Below are 18,750 nucleotides of genomic sequence, written 5' to 3'. Positions count from 1 at the left end.
ACATTAGAGCTTCCGTAAAGATCCAGAAGACCTCATACCACCATTCTGGAGACAAAGCCTTCACATATGGATACACAAATGACAGTGTGTGCTTAGCGACAAGATCTACATTGTATGCATCATTGATAGACATATCTCCAAATCACAGCACTTAGAAAAGTTAATAATACAATGGAAATATTATTTATGAAAATATAAATATTAAAATAATACAGAGTATAAGAGGATCAACCTATGATGCTTCATTGACTTCAGGATGTCATAAAAAACAATATACATCGAGTAATAGTTAACTTTGATCTTGAATTTGATCTTTCTCCAAGCTAGAACAATTCTCTTTTCTGTAGGACAGTGGATATTAAGTTACCTCTATCAGTCAGCCATGTTATAGCAATGATAAATATCTACACAGTACCATCTTATTAAAATACAGTGCTTGTTACTTTAGGTGTGTTAACAACAATTGTAGATTATGATGTTTTCCACTTATAGTAGTTTTTAAAACATAAAGCACATAATATGCTTAGTAGTTTAGGTGTATTAAATACATCTATGAATTGTGGTATTGCTCACTTATACTGGTTTTAATAGCATAAAATACTAACTTATAATCATAGTATTATTTTAGATATTATATTAGACAATAGCAGCAGTGTTCATTTTCTTTTTTAGAAGGTTGATCTTTCAATATTCTTATAAATAAGCATAATCTGAAATAATAATAATTATTATTTAATTTATTAAATTTTATTTCCATAGTATACAATATTTTGATTATTATCTTACAAAAGAAAGATATATACATTTCATAATTATTTTTTCGTGTGGCTACATATCATGAAAATAACTTATGTTTCAGAATATTTAAGATAAGCCAGCCTGATTTCTTAGTGAGAAAAGCACTGTGGACAAACCTGACTATCTAATTTCAACCCCAGGAATCACATGATGTTAGGCAAAAACCAGTTTCTACAAATTGCCTCCCAATCTTAACAATTACTTCATGAAACTTGTTCTTCCTTCTAAATTAATACATAAGTGTAATTTGATTAAATAATGTCTGTTAAGAAATCCAAGTACATATTTCAAAGCATATCTAATGTAAATCCTTTTAGTTTTAATTCACAGTAAGTATAATTTTATGTTAGATGCAGCACTGCCTTGTGATGTAAAATGGTCACCCTCTAAAGAAGAAAAGCTTAGGTTGAGATTTCTGATACTAGGATAGAACAGCACAACATATCTACAAAAACATCACATGTGGTTAAATGACACTGCTCCCTGAGGATTACTGAGCATTGGGTTTTGTTGTTGTTGTTGTTGTTGTTGTTTTTGGTGGTGGTGGTGATTTTTTGAGACAGAGCTTCTCTATGTAGCCTTGGCTGTCCTGGACTCACTTTGTAAACCAGGCTGGCCTAAAACTCCCAGCAATTCTCCTTCCTTTGCCTCCCGCATGCTGGTATTAAAGGTGTGTGCCACCACATCCAGACACATGATTTAATTAAAATTAATTTTTTTTATAATTTATTCACTTTACATCCCAATTGTAGTTCCTCCAGAGTTTCCTCCCAGTCCTATCCTCCCTCCCTCACTCTTGCCCCAATGCCCCTCCCTTAGTCTTCAGAGAGGGCGAATCCTTCTCCTCCAACAACTGATGCTAGCCTACCGAGTCTCTTTATGACTGTCTGCATCCTCTTCCTCTGTGCCCTAGTAAGGTACCCTGCCAGGAGAAAGTAATAAAAGAACAGTCAGCAGAGTCCAAGTTGCCCCTGTTCTCCTTGCTAGGGGACCAACAAGGAGACTGAGCTGCCTATTCGCTACGTCTGAGCAGAGGGCATAGGTCCTCTCCATGCATGGTCCTAGTTTGGTGCAATAGTGTCTGCCAACAAATCTAGAGGGAGAAGGGTGTGTGTGGGGGGGGTGGAGAGCATTGTTTTAAATAATAATTGTTTTTTATTACATAAACATCATTAGTGGTTCATGGAAAATACACACCAACTCACTGCCCAATTTTTTCCAGATTAATATAAACAAACATTTAATGTGTATATGTACATATATTTAACTATAAATATATGTGATAACAATGTATATATTAGAGTTTCATATGAATGATCCTTATTAAAGTAACTTTGTTTCCCCTCTGAAGCAATTGAATATAAATACTGCTATATATAATCACACATGCTGGTCACTGGAGCTAAGTGTTACCAAAGCCCACATTTTTGTACACTAATTATTTCATTTATTCACACAGAAAATCATAAGCCAATAAACAAGAGTGGTCATGTAACTACAGACTAAAATACTCTAATAAGCAACTGGATTGTGAAAACAAGCAGCTGTACCAACAAGATAGGCAATCAAACTGACAGCGTGTCTCTAAGCAAATGAATGTGCGCCACTTGACAAATTTAAATAAGTGTTGAAACATTGCAACAAGTTAATGTGGATTATCACATTCATTCAGAGTATACACAATTTACATGAGATAATTTCGCATTTATGTCAGTCAGACACACAGTTTTATAAGCACAGGAACATGTCAAGTACACCTGGGGTGTGGATTAAAGCAAATATTTTAATGTAAGAGCCGTTTAGCAAGTAAAAAGTTAATACTAATGAATAATACAAAGATTCAGCTATGAGATGAAGGATTCCTCTAACATTATTATAAATTATGTTACAATATGTAATTCTTAGAAAAAATTTATTCAACGTTATTTAGTATTTATGATCATGTGTAAAATTGACTATAATAGAAAAAGTATTAATCATATTTTGATATTGCTTTCTCTCCTTTATAAAAATAAGAGCTCATATGTAATATTTATTAAATAATGGTGTCTAATTCCATTCAAATTTTGCCATTAAAATAATTACTTTTTATATTTATTCCTTAATTGTTCTGTACTATGACTATATGATATATTCTCTTTTACATTCCTTTGCTCATGAGTGCCTAAATATATTCTGTACCATGACCATTTACGTAATGCCATAACACGTATGGTTTTATCAGTGTCTGTTGTACACTAGTTTAAGTCTCTTCTGGCATGTACCTGGAAATTGTGTAGTTGGATCATGTAGATATTTTCGATATTTGGGAAACCTCCATATTGATTTCCATAGTAGCTAAATTAACTTATACTCTCATCAATGCTGTATACACATCCATTCTCTTTATTCTTTACAGAATTTGTTTTGTTGTCATTTTCTAGTATGGTATTAATTAGAAGAAATTCAATATACAACTGGTTTTGAATGTCAGAGCTAAGAAATTGCACCAATAATTGAAGTTTTGTGTTATATCATTTTGCATAGCTTGCTTTCCAATCCTCAGATCAGTAACTCATACTTTTGTTGTGTGTAAAATACAAAAAGTGAAATATATGATAATTGAAATTGGAGTTTCATTGATTCTTGGAAGTCTAATTTCACACAGTATAGAAATATACCTGCAAATATTAATGATTATGTCCAAGCATATTTAAAGACATATGTATATGCTTACATACTTATGTATGTGTTAAGAAAATGAGGTCATCATGTTATTTCTAACTTTGTGTGTATGCGTGTGTGTGTGTGTTTCTTTTTTTTAAAAAAAATAAACAAAGGAAAACTGCATTTCAAATTTTATCTTGAAGAAACTAGGAACCCTTGCTCCCAATATGTAAATTATATTATATCATGCATTAATTTAAAAATGTGTCATTTAGAACACTTGATGAAGTATATAGAAACAAACTGTTACATTGTATTTGCTATAGATAATTCAGGAGCAAGGGTTATTGATGTACAGACACAAAAATGATAATAAAAATGCTATCAGTTAAAGGTGACATACATGTTCCTCTTTGTTCTATTTTTTTAAATTTTGAAATATTTCTGTCATTTTACCTTCTAAACTACATAAAATACATGAATAAGTTCTTCTAATTTCTGAGTAAGAACACTTTAAATTGTGAAAAAGAATATAGGAAAAATAGGTACAAAAAACTTGACAGAAATCTGATGGTCAAATATTTACAATTATTTTTTAATTGACCAACAGGAGACAGTAAGATAAGGCGCTGCTTTTTTTTTTCCATCCCATACACAAACCAAAGATTCGTTTTTGATGAATAATATTATTGAAGCAGTATTTTAAAGACAAACCACTGCTTTGTGTAACATTGTTTTATATCTATACAGTGTTTATTTGAGAACTTTACCATAAAGGCAATTGGAGGGGGGTAGAGATATACCTCAGTGAGAGAGAATATGACTAGCATTATAAGATCATTAGAGGAATTTATGATAATCTTCCTTATTGGTAATTTGGTAAGTGCATTAGAAATAGTATAAAGTATATGTTGAAAATATATCTACTAGGCAAGAAATGTGTAAGTGATTTTAAAGTGTTAAAAGTGGTGATGAAGCCATTTCATGAGTTTGAAGCTGCCTGCTAGCTAGACAAAGTTGTACTTGGTAGCAATACCAATACTTAGGAAGCTAAATATAACATATGTATTATAATCTACTCAAGGCCACAAATGAGACTCTGCAATGTATATATATCATATATATTCACATATATAAACATATAAATATATATGAAGAGATATGTTATGTATCATATATAATATCATATATATGATAGATAGATAGATAGATAGATAGATAGATGATAGGTTAGATAGATAGGTAGGTAGATAGATGATAGGTAGATAAATAAATAGATGATAGATACATAGATAATCTGTAGATGAATTAGTACATGAAACAGAACAAAACCAAAATAATTGCCTTCTCCTCATCCAATTATTTCATTAGCCATCCTGTTTTATTAACTATTCTTTCATGCATTTTGAAAGATGTTCAAATTCAATGTATAAACATAAATATATTTTAGTGGTTACTCAAATAAGTGTATTTCTGCTGAAGAGACAGTGTGGAACAACTGCTTGGCTTTCACACAACTCATATGCTATGGAATGCCAGCAAGCTATCTCATTCTATTGCTTCTGGACAGAGAGCTTGTGGCGGGACTGGCCAGATGGCCCACATTCAGAACCTGGCTGTGTATTTTCATGGTTGTCCTGCTATAGAAGATTTAATTATTTTCTTTTGTTTTTTCAGTTTCATTACCACAAAATTGAGGCTAAAATGATTTCCCATGTTTAATAGCATTGCAAAGTTAAAATGATAAGTTAGCAAGTTAAAAAGAACTGACATATACAAAACTTATTAAATGTCAGGCATTTACATCACTAATAAGCTGGTAGGAGATACCCTAAGAAATTCAAGGTAGTACTTATTAGAGATAAGGGGAAAAATACATAAGAATCTTGAGAGCTTCCAGAAGTATCCATAAGCTTGCTGGGCTGTGGAAACACAGAGAAGAGCTTAGAGAAACGGAGTCTGGTTGCCCATTTGCTTGTCCACAAAGATTTTAAGGCATCATCATTTTCATTAGTTTTGTTTCTTTAAATAATAGACTACTTTTTTCTTCCCTTTATGTAGTTCAAATTAGAAAAGGTTAAAGAAGAATGTTAGTGGAAACTAGATATAGCCTTGTTGTGAAAAAAATGTAAAATGAACTTTTTTTTCTTATAAATCAATACTTAAAATAAGAGCTTATAATGGAACTAAAATGATAGACATGTCAAAATAATATCACAGAACAATAAAAATGTTACATAATTACTTACGTATTATTTATATAGCAAGTTCTTATATTGAACATGTTTAGAAAAATTTAAGTTAAAAATGTTCTTAACATTTTAAATTAATGTGTATTTCCCTCATATGCATGTATGAGTCTGTGTAGTAGTGTGTGTCTGTGAGTATGTGTGTTGTGCACTTGTAGACACATCTCTAAGTTTTTTTAAAATAAAGATTTATTTTATTATTATGTATAAAGTACTCTGCCTGCATGTACACTTGCAGGCCAGAAAAAAAAATGGCATCAGATCACATTACAGATGGTTGTGAGCCACCATGTGGTTGCTGGGAGTTGAACTCAGGACCTCTGAAGGAGCAGACAGTGCCCTTAACTTCTGAGCCATCTCTCCATCCCCATGTCTCTATGTCTTAAGATAACTGTTTGGAATCATTTATTCCTGCCAGCTTGTAAGGTCTAGGTATTGAACTCAGGTGAACAGATTAGCTTAAATATGTCTATCCCTGCTGAGTTATAAAGTCTATCCAAATGACTAATGTTAAATGAAATTTAGCTGGATTTTTGGTGTTGCATACATTTAATCTAACTCTTGGGAAGCAGAGGCAGAGGGATATTTGAATTTGAGGTCAACCTGGTACAGAGTGAGTTCCAGAACAGCCAACACCACACAGAGAAACCCTGTCTAGAAAAATAATTAATAAACAAACAAATAATTTTAATTACTTTAAAACTTTAACAAAAAATATTTGATTCTTTGTTTGAAAGGTGAATGGATACAATATTTACTTTTCAACTTTTAATTTTATTTGCAGGATCAAGCTCTTCTCCTATTTTTTTTTATTTTACACTAATATTTGTGTATTTCCCAACTATATACCATATTACATCATTTCCACCCCTCTCCTTCCTTCTCCTATTTTCCTCTCCCTACCACCCAAATGTATGACTTGTTTTTTCATTACTACTATAACTTACTTACTTACTTACTTACACACACACACACACACAAACACATTCGCAGACACACACACACACACACACACACACAAACACATTCACAGACACACACACACACACACACAGACGCACACATCCCTACTGATTCCACTTGGTGGGTGGTATGTATATTGTTTAGGGCCACCACCTGGGACATGATAACCTACCAGGGGCTCAACCCTGGATACTTTATCTGTTCTCATTAACCATTAATCACTTACAGCTCTTCCTGGGTAAGATCTATGCTCATCTTTGGGCATGAGTATAAGTATTTAGATGCATACAGATATTATTACACTAGTTTAGGAAAACGATAACAGATTCTTCTCTAGGTTCTATGACACCCCGAGACACATGCTGTCAGCTATGTTTACAGTACCAAAACTGAAGCCCTGCTAGACAGCTGTTCACTGTCCCCCAATATATATAGACTACTGGTGCATCATGGGGGATATCTTGCTGTGTTGGGCATTGGTTTGGTTCATACCAGGGTAAGAATAGTGTACTTGTTAAATTTTTGTCAACTTGATACAAAACAGGATCATTCAGGAAGAGGAAACCTAAGGTAAAAAATTACCATAACAGATTGATCAGTATTCAAGTCTGTAGACAAGTAGGTTTGTATCATTTCTTTATATTTTTATTATAATTTATTCATATTATATCCCGGTTGTTATCCAGTTGCCCGCCCTCCTCCAGTTCCCACACTCCCTCCCTCCTCTAACCTATTCCCCACTCCTGGTTATTTGAGAGTTTATCCACTTATGATCCATACTACTCTTGGACAGACAATTCTGAGATGTACAAGAAAGCGACTAAACAAGCCATGAAGAGCAAGCCAGTAAACGTCATTCCATATTCACTGTCTTGGCTCCGGCCTCAGCTTCCAGCCCTGTTTGAATTCTTGCCTTGGTTTACCTCAAAGGTGTACTATGATCTGAAAGTAGACACCACATACTATCTGTTCTCTGGAAGCTACATTTGGTTGTGGTGTTTTACCACAGTGATAGAAAAGCAAAGTAGAAAAGCTATTGATCGAATTTCTCCCATGGCAGTTTGAATAGTAATTATGAATACTATAAGAGAAAATTATTGATAAATTTTACAAAAATAAAATACGCTACACCTATGTGTTTTAATTTGAATAATAAACCATCTTAATTTTGTGCTGGAAATGTTGATCATGGCTGCATTTAATCTCTTAATGAATAGCACAGAAAGGCACATTTTTTTTATGCCGAAAGAGGAGAATAAGAGATTCCATAAATTTTATAAAAACCAATTTATTAAATTGGTTCATAATATCTTGGACAACTTCCAGTTTTGCAAATGAATGAAATCCAGCAGTGAAATGTTTCCATTGAAGATAAGATTAGTGCATGAAAATTCTCTGTCTGAAAAAATCTGTCTCTCTCACTGTAGCAGTAGTTGTAAAGTTAACATGCAACACTGCCTAAAATGGTGCTATGGGGAATGAAGTTAAACAGCACAGAACTATGAAAGCTGTACTTTACAATATAAGCTCATTTTCAAACACTCTGTAGGGTATTTCACCACTGGGTGTCTCGTTGAACAAAAATATTTAACAATTCCTATCCATCCTTAGAAAATCTAACCTACTACTCCTTTTTAAATAGCTCTCAATAAGAAGATATCATTATAGATACATATAACTTACAATGGCATCTTTAACCCAAAGCCACTAAATCAATGTGGGAATTTATTTTTTTTACCATTACTAATGTATTTTGAGCAAATTACAACTTTTAAATATAATTGAATTACTGTAAATAAAACACATTTTTTCCTGTATGGTGGTTCTATTTTTTTTTTTTTTTTTTTTTTTTTACAAATTTTTATATGTTCTTTCATTTCAATGGAGCCTATTACTGGATTTTGTTTGGGCTATGAAATTTTTTTATTATGATATTGAATTACATCAGGATATAGAAAAATTTAAGTTGGAAGTAAACACATGAAATCAGCAAAGAATAATCTATGTATTGAGAGAGTTTGAGGAAATGATGCTTATCCAGCACCACCACTGTGGCTGCCCAAAGGCTAGCTTAATTAGGTTACAATTCATATTGCGGAGAGGAGTTTTGCAATTACTTTCAAATGGCCACATGATGTAGAATTCTAAGGAAAGAAGCACACTGCCAGTAATGACCCCATTTGCAGCTGACAGTGTTTTTTATGTGAGACATTTATTGGGCAAACAACACTTAAATATATGTTTCTTCATATCTTATTCATAAGTAGTTATATTTTCCACACTTGTTTCAGAATACACAGAAGCCATAAAATGTTAAAAGTAAAATCTTCCGATCTTTAGCCTGTATTTTTGTTCAGTGAAAAATGAGCAAAATGTAAAATAAATACAGCCACTATCTAAATTTTAAATTGATATAAAGCTTAAAGTACACCTATATCTTAATGAATACAAAAGTAGAATTGCTTCATTTGACAATTTCAGAGTGTCTGTATCCATATATTCTGTAAAAAATTAAGCTTAAGACATAGCTTCAATTTAAAATTATACCCATATTTTCCTTTTCCAAGTATTAAATTAATTTTGTAAAATAGGACTGTCCAGAATCTAAGTCACAGAGTCTCTAATCTATGAAAGAAATTATATCATTACCCACATAGGCAGAGAGCATAGTGTATATCTTCTAATTATTCTGAATATTTATGCATTCTTTAAGATAGTGAGTTTATCAATGAGAACTGATTTACTCTATCAATGCTGAAAAATCTTTAAATTTTATAAGTTAATTTAAAAAGTTGAATGTATATGTAAATTTAAAATATATTTTAAAGCAGCAACAATTAGTAAATGTAAAAATGATTAGAAAGACATATATTAGGATAAAAACTAGGATATTAACATGTGAATAAAATAATATGAAGTATTCAATACATCATTGTATTTATTGAAATATAAGAATAAACAATAAATTGGTTTTTTTTGTCTCAATATTTTCAAAAAATATTTACAATGCCAACTAGCTATAGGTTGTATACATATAAATTAAATTACTTTTTACAATTTGGTGGATTGTTAGCATGAAGTTCATCCAATAGATGAAAATCTATTCTACAGAAAAATGTAGAAACAGTGAATAGAGCATCTCAATGGGTAAATGTGCCTGCTTCTAAGTTGGACCTGAGTTTGATCTTGAAGACTGATATTGTAGGAGGAATTAATCATTTCTTACACGATGTCTTCTAGCCAGTGTATGTTCATTATCACACACACACACACACACAGAAACACACACGAGTGAGAGACTCACAAACACACAAAATGCAATTTAAAAAATCTTGTACCCCAGCATCGTACTCATGATGGAATTTCAGATAAAAATTGAATCATAGAGTTTTATTACCCTTTATTACTAAGAGTTTTGTCTTGGTATTTATTCAGATTTTATTCCTTTTGTCCCTGTAATGAAACACTTTGGTTAAATAGAAGAATATATAAGTACTGAACATATAGACATGAGTAAGCAAAAGGACTAATAAAAATAGCAACTAAGGGGTTTTCAAGATGGCAGCGAGCAGTGTGGACTGTGTTTGGGGGCTTCAGTGAACAATTCAGGGAATTGCACAGATTTCTGAGCCAGGAACACCGAGGTCCGAACGTCACGGCAGCGGGAGTGCTCCACGGTTCGGAGGGACCAGGGTGCGGAGGACCTGCATGCCCCTGCACACGGGAGGAGCGTGGTTTTTCTCTAATCCAAGCGGCAGCGGCAGAGGCAGCAGCACCAGCGGCACCAGCAGCGGCGGCAGAGGTTTGCAGCTCATAGCCTTCCGGTGGAGGCGATTGGTGTGGTGGCTGGTGGGAGTTGCTGTGGGAGAGGGGACTCGGGGCAGGATTTGGGTCGCGTGGAGCCTTTGGACCCAGACTGGACTCGGCAGACAGTTCGGCCCCAGAGTCCCGGGTACTGGCCCGGCCCAGCAAGCAATTCTGCCTGAGGCACTACCTCAGCTCCAGCCACAGCACCCCTGCTGTGGCGCAGGCTTAGTTGAGCACGCTGCTCCACACTAGGCAGCACCTCAGCTCAGCGGCAGCTCCCCTGCGGAGCACAGTCTGGGCTGGGCACTTGGTTTCACCACAGGCGCTAACTCAGAGCAGCTGCAGTTCTCCTGCTGTGGCGCAGGCCTGGCCGAGCACTCAGTTCCACCCTAGGTGCCACCTCAGCTCAGTGGCAGCTCCCCAGCAGTGACACAGTCTGGGCAGAGCACTTGGTTCCACCATTGGCGTTAACTCAGAGCAGCCGCAGTTCTCCCGCTGTGGCGCAGGCTTGGTGACGTGCTCAGTTCCATCCTAGGCACCACCTCAGCTCAGCAGCAGCTCCCCTGTGGTGACACAGTCTGGGTGGAGCACTTGTTCCACCACTGGCACTAACTCAAAGCAGCCACAGTTCTCCTGCTGTGGCGCAGGCTGGACAGAGCTCTCGGTTCCACCAGCTCTAAGACTCTGGTTGGACACAGTGTGCAGTTTGAATCCAGAATTCCTGGCTGAGATTGGTGGTCAGTTCGGGCCATGAGTCAATAACTGACCACAGCACGCACTTTGGGCCAAAAGGCCCTAGCGGAGCTTGGTGCGTAGTCCCAGCCCAAAAATTTTGGCTGGACCCTGTGCGCATTTTGGGCCCAGAATCCCTAGCTGAGCTCGGCAGATGGTTCAGGCTCTGAGAATCTAGCTGAGTTCAGCCCGTGGTTCAGGCCCAGTGTTCCTGGCTGGACTTGGCAGGGAACACAGAAGGCTGTGGATACCTTGGCCTGACCCAACGCTCATTCAGAGACCCAGAGCAATTGCAGAATCCACAGCACAGGGGGGCTGAAGATCACTGGCAGTGAGAGACCAGAACAACAGGGCTAACCTCCTAACATCCACACCAGTGAAGCTTTGAGCTCCCAGCCTAGGGAAATCGTGAGAAAATAAGTGAATCTATCGTCAGACACCCACCATCCAATTCTGGAAGCTACCCAACGAAAACAAAGACGGCAAGATGTCTAAAGGACAACGAAAAAGCATACGCAAAAAACCCCAAAACAACATGGCGTCTCCCGTTTCCAGCTATCCCAAAGAAAACAACCCAGAGAACTCAAATACCACAGAAATACAAGATATGACCTCAAATCCTTAGTAATGAGGATGATAATGGAGGAAACAAATAAAATTCGTAATCAAATACAGGAAGACGCAGACAAACAGGTGAGAGACATAAAAGAAGCACATAGAGTGGAACTGGAAAAATTGCAGGAAAATGCAAACAACCAAATGAAAGAATTAATAATACGGATCAAGCTCTGAAGACCTATAAAGAGGCAATGGAAGAAACTCAGGAATACACAAAAAATCAGATGAAAGAAATCAAAAAATCAGTTCAAGATTTGAAAATGAAAATGGATTCAATGATAAACACACAGACAGAAGAAAAACGAGAACGAGAGACCTCAGAGAAAAAGGTGAGCAACACAGAGGTAAGCTTCTCTAACAGAATCCAAGAGATGGAAGAACGAATCTCAGGTCTAGAAGATACAATCACAGATATTGAATCAACCATTAAAGAAAATGCCAAATCTGGAAAACTCCTGACACAAAACATCCAAGAAATTAAGGACACCATGAAAAGAAGAAATTTGAGGATAATAGGCATTGAAGAAAGAGAAGACATCAGACTCCAGGGCCCAGAAACTATTCTCAACAAAATCATAGAAGAAAATTCCCCCAATCTAAAGAAAGAAATGCCTATAAACATACAAGAGGCCTACAGAACACCAAATAGAATTGACCAGAAAAGAAAAACTGCCAGCCACATAATAACCAAAACACAAAACATGCAGAACAAAGAAAAAATATTAAAAGCTGCAAGGGAAAAGGGCCAAATAACATTTAATGGTAAACCTATCAGAATTACAGCCGACTTCTCAGCAGAGACCATAAAAGCCAGAAGGGCCTGGACAGAGATCCTGCAAACCCTAAGAGACCACAGATGCCAGGCCAGACTACTTTACCCAGCAAAATTATCAATAACCATTGATGGAGAAAACAAAATATTCCATGACAAAAAAAAATTCAAACAGTACCTATCCACAAATCCAGCTTTACAGAAGGTACTAGAAGGAAAACTCCATCCCAAAGGGTCAAGCGACAACCAAAACTACTCAGGAAATAGATAACTATACCATGGCAAAAACACAACTACACAAACGCTTGACTGGAAACAACATCAAAATTAAGACTCTTAACAGTCACTGCTCATTAATATCTCTCAACATCAATGGTCCATTCTCCAATAAAAAGACACAGACTAACTGAATGGGTACATAAACAAGATCCAACATTCTTCTGCATTCAAGAAACACATCTCACCCATAATGAAAGGCATTACCTCAGGGTAAAAGGTTGGAAAAAATATTCCAAGCAAATGGTCACAAGAAGCAAGCAGGCATAGCCATTTTAGTATCGAACAAAATAGACTTTCAACCAAAATTAATCAAAAGGGATGAGGAAGGACACTTCATACTCATCAAAGGTAAAGTCAACCAAGCTGACATCACAATTCTGAACATCTATGCTCCCAATACAAGGGCACCCACATTTGTAAAATATCTCCTAAAAAAGCTTAAACCACACATCGATCCCCACACAATAATAGTGGGAGACTTCAACACCCCACTCTCACTGAAGGATAAGTCATTGAAACAGAAACTAAGCCGAGAAATAACATCATTAACCAATGCCATGGGTCAAATGGATCTAACAGATATCTATAGAACCTTTCACCCAAACAAGAAAGAATACACCTTCTTCTCTGCACCCCATGGAACCTTCTCCAAAATTGATCACATCGTAGGTCACAAAGCAAGCCTCAATAGATACAAGAGGATTGAAATAATACCTTGTATCTTATCAGATCACCATGCTCTTAGGCTGCAATTCAACAACAACAGAAATAACAAAAAGCCTACATGTACGTGGAAACTAAACAACTCTCTGCTAAATGACACCTGGGTCAGGGAAGAAATTAAGAAAGAAATCAAGGAGTTTCTGAAATTCAATGAAAATGAAGAAACAACATACCCAAATTTGTGGGATACATTGAAAGCAGTGCTAAGAGGAAAATTCATAGCACTAAGTGCCTTTAAAAAGAAATTGGAAACATCGCACATAAGCATCTTAACGACACAACTGGAAGCCCTAGAAAAAAAGAAGCAGAAACACCCAAGAGGAGTAGACTCCTGAAAATAATCAAACTCAGGGCTGAAATTAACAAATAAGAAACTAAGAAAACAGTCCAAAGAATCAACAAAACCAAAAGCTGGTTCTTTGAGAAAATCAACATGATAGACAGACCATTAGCCAAACTAACTAAAAGGCAGAGAGACAGTATCGAAATCAACAAAATCAGAAATGAAAAGGGAGACATAACAACAGACACTGAAGAAATTCAGAGAATCATAAGATCCTACTTTGAAGGCATATACGGCACAAAATTTGAAAATCTAAGGGAAATGGACGATTTTCTTGATCAATTTCACTTGCCAAAGTTGAATGAAGAACAGATAAACAAGCTAAATAGTCCCATTTCCCCTACAGAAATAGAAGCAATCATCGATGGTCTCCCAACCAAAAAAAGCCCAGAGCCAGATGGTTTCAGTGCAGAATTCTACCAGACCTTCAAGGGCGAGCTAATACCGATACTCTTCAAGCTACTCCAAAAGATGGAAATGGATGGAAAATTACCAAATTCATTCTATGAGGCCATAGTCTCATTGATACCTAAGCCTCACAAAGACTCAACAAAGAAAGAGAATTTCAGACCAATTTCTCTTATGAACATCGATGCAAAAATACTAAATAAAATACTTACAAAATGAATACAGGAACACATCAAAGATATCATTCATCATGACCAAGTAGGCTTCATTCCAGGCATGCGGGGATGGTTTAATATACGGAAATCCATCAATGTAATACACCATATAAACAAACTGAAAATAAAAAAAAAACATGATCATCTCCTTGGATGCAGAGAAAGCATTTGATAAAATTCAACACCCATTCATGTTTAAAGTTTTAGAGAGATCGGGGATACAAGGCACTTTCCTCAACATAATAAAGGCTATATACAGCAAGCCAATATCCAAAATCAAAGTAAATGGTGAGATACTCAAGAAAATTCCTCTAAAATCGGGAACAAGGCAAGGCTGCACACTCTCTCCATATCTCTTCAATATAGTACTCGAAGTTCTGGCCAGAGCAATAAGACAACAAAAGGAGATCAAGGGTATCCAAATGGGAAAGGAGGAAGTCAAATTATCCCTATTTGCAGATGATATGATAGTGTACATAAGTGACTCTCAAAATTCCACCAGAGAACTCCTAAAGCTGATAAACACCTTCAGCAAATTGGCTGGATACAAAATTAACTCAAAAAAGTCTGTAGCCTTCCTATACACAAATGACAAGCTTGCAGAGGAAGAAATTAGGAAAACCACACCCTTCACATTAGCCACAAGCAATATAAAATATCTAGGAGTTACCCTAACTAAGCAAGTGAAGGACTTGTATGAAAAAAATTTCAAAACTCTGAAGAAAGAGATTGAAGATGACCTGAGAAGATGGCATGATCTTCCTTGCTCATGGATCGGGAGATTTAACATAGTAAAAATGGCCATCCTACCAAAAGCAATCTACAGATTCAATGCAATCCCTATCAAAATACCTACACAATTTTTTAAAGACATTGAAAGTTCAATTCTGAACTTCATATGGAAAAACAAAACACCCAGAATAGCTAAAACAATCTTGTACAATAAAAGGTGCTCCGGAGGAATCTCCATACCTAATCTCAAACTGTACTATAAAGCAATAGTAATTAAAACAGCATGGTATTGGCACAGCAACAGGCTGGTTGATCAGTGGAATCGAATCGAAGACCCAGATATGAATCCACACACATATGGTCACTTGATTTTTGACAAAGAAGCCAAATCCATTCAATGGAAAAAAGATAGCATCTTCAACAAAAGGTGCTGGTCTAACTGGAGGTCTATGTGTAAAAAAATGCAACTGGACCCATATTTGTCACCTTGCACAAAACTCAAATCCCAGTGGATTAAAGACCTCAACATAAAACCAGAGACACTAAGCCACTTAGAGGAAAAAGTGGGAAAGAGCCTGGAACATATTGGCACAGGAGACAACTTCCTGAACAGAACACCAACGGCCCAGGCCTTAATGTCAACCATTAATAAATGGGACCTCATGAGGCTGAGAAGCTTCTGTAAGGCAGGAGACACTGTCAAGAGAACAAAGCGACAGCCTACAGACTGGAAAAAAATCTTCACCAACCCTACATCTGACATAGGTCTAATATCCAAAATATATAAGGAACTCAAGAAATTAAACACCACCAAACCGAATAACCCAATTGAGAAATGGGGCTTGGAACTAAACAGAGAATTCTCAACAGAGGACTATCAAATGGCTGAAAAACACTTAAAGAAATGCTCAACCTCCTTAGTCATCAGGGAAATGCAAATCAAAACAACTCTGAGATTCCATCTTACACCCATCAGAATGGCTAAGATCAAAAATTCAAGTGACACCACATGCTGGCGAGGATGTGGGGAGAGAGGAACACTCCTTCATTGCTGGTGGGAATGCAAACTAGTACAGCCACTTTGGAAATCTATCTGGTGCTATCTCAGAAAAATGAGAATAGGGCTTCCTCAAGACCCAGCTATTCCACTCCTTGGAATATACCCAGAAGATGCTCCAGCACACAACAAGAAAATTTGCTCCACCATGTTCATAGCAGCCTTATTCATAATAGCCAGAACATGGAAACAGCCTAAGTGTCCCTCAGTAGAAGAGTGGATAAAGAAACTGTGGTACATATATACTATGGAATACTACTCAGCTATTAAAAACATGGAATTCCCGAAATTTGTGGATAAATGGATTGAGCTAGAAATGATCATAATGAGTGAGTTAACCCAGAAGCAGAAAGAATCAAATGGTATATACTCACTTATATCTGCATACTAGCCCAAGGGGCATGTCCCACGAAAGCCTTCACTTACCAGGAAACTGGGACAGAGGGGAAGGCATCCTATTGGGACTCTAAATGATAGATGCATGGGAGAATACCAAAATACAAGGATACAGAGGGTCCTAGAAACCTACAAGTAGAACAATATGATAGGCAGATTTGGGCCCAGGGGTCCCTCTCAAACTAAGGTGCCAGCCAAGGACAACACAGGCGGTAAACTTTAAACCCCTTCCCAGATCTAGCCAATGGTCAGAATATTCTCCACAGTTGAGTGGAGAGTGTGATATGACTTTCTCACGTACTCTGGTGCCTCACATTTGACCATGTCCCCTGGAGGGGGAGACCTGGTGGCACTCAGAGGAAGGACAGCAGGTAGCCAAGAAGAGACTTGATACCCTATGAGAATATATAGGGGGAGGTAATCCCCCTCAGGAACAGTCATAGGGGAGGGGAATAATGGGAAAATGGGGGGGGGTGGAGGAATGGGAGTATACAAGGGATGGGATAAACATTGAGATGTAACAAGAATAAATTAATAAAAAAAGAAAAAAAATAGCAACTAAGTAATAAGATTTTAAAAGAAAGGGAAACAGAGCTAAAATTTAAAATTATATTTTCACACTTAAACAAATAATATTAATGCATAATGTGAATTATCAATTTATATCCATACCCATATGAACATTAGTAAGTAGGTTATATGTTGTGATTATGTTAATTTGAAATATTTTAAATAGAAAATATTTTCAACATTCAAGTGACTATGAGTTCTTTGTCTTCTAAGGTGTATTAGAAACTTAGAAATATTCAGAAATTATTCTAGACTTTGTGATGATTAAAAAGTAAATAGGATCAGAAAACAGGGTATCATGTCACTATGTACAAAATTAATACAGTATCTTACTGTCTTTGAAATACAGAATACAATATGCACCACTGATTTTTCAGGACAAGATTTGGATGGCTATCCTGAACATGAAGAGCTCCACAGGCCCCTCTTGGTGGCCTTCAGTGTGACCTCTTTCAGATTTGCAGGAAAGGAGAGTAGGGTTTAAAATATGCTGCTTCTGTTGCAAGCAGTGCTATGAATAATAATCCCATAGCTCTGACCCAAGAAGCTCGAGATTTCTTTTTAGAATATCCATTAAATAATGTCAGGCATTTTATCTTTCAAGGAGAGTAGAATTTCTAAGCTTCTACTGTCCTATTATTGTTTGATAATAATACTAGATTTGAATTCATCAACCAATAAGCAGTATGAAAGAAGAAAGTCTGAAAACACATTTTGATAAACAAAGTAGCAGACAGTAAAGTAAATAAATCTTTAATACTTTAAATATTTTGTCTCAGGAAAGTATTCAAAATTAAAAGCAGAAAGTATTTCCTCTAGGGTTGTAGCCTCTGGGAGACTAGTTGAGAAAGAATTTAGAAATGAATGAAGATTGGTTAAAGAGAGCAATAGGGTGTGACGATAATCATATTACATTGCAATGATTTATGATATTTGGACATGGCCTAATATTTTTCTTGGTTTTGAGTGGTTTTATCATTATTTTTTGCTTTGCTATGTTTTGCTAAACTACTTGGAATTGGAAAGGTAGGGAGGGTGATAAGAAATAGAAGGACTTTAGGGACAGAAAGATATATTAAATATATTTAAAATTTTAAACTGTCTAAAATAAAAATATAAGCTAACAAAAGGAAAAATTATGACAGTAAAAAATAGCATTTCCTCAAAAACTATGCATAGTAAAGTCACGTTATGTATACTATATAGTTAAGTTTCTGTAGATATGGATTTATGTAAATGAGGTCATCATAAGTCCCAAAGCCCCAAATTCGTATTTTGGAAACAACCAGTGATATTCATAGAATTGGGAATAATGCTGTAAGTGTGTGAATGTGTGTGTGTGTGTGTGTGTGTGTGTGTGTGTGTGTGTGTGTGTGTGCATGTGTGTGTATAAAGTACTTGTAAATTTGTATATTGATGCAAAATAAGCTTAATTTTGGTAC

This window comes from Acomys russatus, chromosome 18 (assembly GCF_903995435.1).
Source record: "Acomys russatus chromosome 18, mAcoRus1.1, whole genome shotgun sequence".
In the NCBI taxonomy this organism is placed as follows: Eukaryota; Metazoa; Chordata; class Mammalia; order Rodentia; family Muridae; genus Acomys; species Acomys russatus.
Note: the sequence above shows the minus strand (reverse complement) of the source record.